At 44.4% G+C, this 1,874-nt stretch overlaps 1 pseudogene; it reads right to left on the reverse strand.

Moving 5' to 3' along the window:
• Positions 1-1,755: 1,755 nt before the first annotated feature.
• LOC118614309 lies at positions 1,756-1,874 on the reverse strand (annotated as a pseudogene).

Consider the following 1,874-nt stretch of genomic DNA (forward strand, 5'->3'; position numbering starts at 1 on the left):
TGCCCAGCAGCTGGGAGGAGGCTGTCCCTTTAAAGGACAGGTGGGAGCTTACTGGCTGGAGAGCTGGGCCAGGCATCCACAGCAAGTCAGGAAAGACCACAAGGGCAGAGGTCATGCAGGACAGGAATTGCAGGGGAACAAGAGAGACTGTGGGTGCCCTTGAGAGGCTGCACATGACACAGCATCTGGCACTTACTCAGGATTTCTGCTCTCATCTGCCAAGACCCTACAGGTAAATTTGTTTTGTGAACTGGAAACACTGATCAATATTATAGAGGATTTTGGCTTTATCTTGGGTAGTGTCAGATCACAGAGAATTACAGGTCAGCTGATCCTCAACTCCTTATTTAAATCTGGAATCCATAAAGCTCCTCAAACACTCAACTTTTTTTTCTTCTTTTTTTGTAATTCATTTGGCAGCAAAACCTGCCCTGTCTCTACCTGCAGCTACCACTGGTCTTTATTTACCCACATTGTGTGAGGTCATTCTCTTTTGGGTGGAGAAATCTGGGTGAGTTTGATGAGGGGTGCTCCCCAGGCCCCACAGAGGGAGCCCTATAACAAGGTATATTTAGAATCTGAACATTCTGTTCTCCCAACCACAGCCAGCCCCAGGAATTTTGGTTCTGAGATTGTGGGTTTGCGGTAGAAATTGAAACTATCTCTTGGCTCATCCAAAACTGGCATCTCTAAAGCTATGTAAAACTTAATATTCTAATTCACTTACTACTTCTCACCTCTTTTCAAATTATAGCACTGTAATGTATTCTGATTTCTAGTCACATATTTACACATCTTTCTCAACTTTCTGGTCACAGTCAATGAGACCATGCTTCTTTATGCTGACGCTTTGTCTTTCTTGGGTTTAAAACAGCTCAGAATGGTCCTTCGTCTCTGTGTCCTCACCAACCCAGGCCAGGCCATCGGCACATCACAGCACGATGATCGCGCTTGATCATTTCCCAGGGTCTTCTTTCTGCTCTCACCCAGGGGCCCATGGCCTGTCCTCTTTTGGGGACCTTCGAGTCCTCTCTGTGAGCTAGTGGAGCCCTCCTCATGTCAGAGTTTTTAGACATTGAACTGAGTAGGGCTGCAAAAGAATCCAATTTGCAGAAAATCAGTCATCAAAATATGTAAAAAATGAGATATAGTTTTGTATATGTAAAGTAGTGACAGAATAAAAGTGTAATTTTTTTCCATCCAAGTTGTGGCAGCCCTGAATTCTCTCCTCGGACCCTTGGGGGTCCATGGACCCAGATAAAGGCCTCAGTGCCAGTGGTCACAAATCTGTGATCAGAGCACAATTACACCTGTAGAAGGGACAGCTTCCTACAGGCCCCTACTGAGTGCCTGAAAGGACAGAGCCCAGTCTTCAGGGCGAGGGAGGCTCTTCTTGCATCCCACATGCAGCCTGGTAACTTGGCAAGGAGGGGACCTTGTGCCCTCACAGGGCAGAGAGGACAATTGGAATAGGAACAGCGTCCCAAGGGTCGTCTGGATCTCCTTAATGGTGTTTCGTGATCGGAGGGCAGCACCTCTGTGATCTTTGCATCTTAACGTAAGTTGCACTTCTATAAAAATATCACTCCATTTATTTATTTACTTATTTATTTATTTATTTATTTATTTATGATTTAATTAATTGATTGATTGATTTTTTTTTTTTTTTTTTTTTTTTTTTTTTTAGGCAAGGCAACCCTTGGTTGACCTCACAGATTGCAAGGACCTTGTCAGCTTACAATCATTTATTTTTTATGCCTACAGTGCCTGGTCTTCCTAGGTGGTCTTCCATTCAAGTACTAACGAGGCCCGACTCTACTTAGCTTCCAAGATCAGAAGAGATCAGGCTTGTTCAGGGTGGCATGGCCATAGAC

The sequence above is a fragment of the Rousettus aegyptiacus genome, unplaced genomic scaffold (genome assembly GCF_014176215.1).
Source record: "Rousettus aegyptiacus isolate mRouAeg1 unplaced genomic scaffold, mRouAeg1.p scaffold_m13_p_2, whole genome shotgun sequence".
Taxonomy (NCBI): domain Eukaryota; kingdom Metazoa; phylum Chordata; class Mammalia; order Chiroptera; family Pteropodidae; genus Rousettus; species Rousettus aegyptiacus.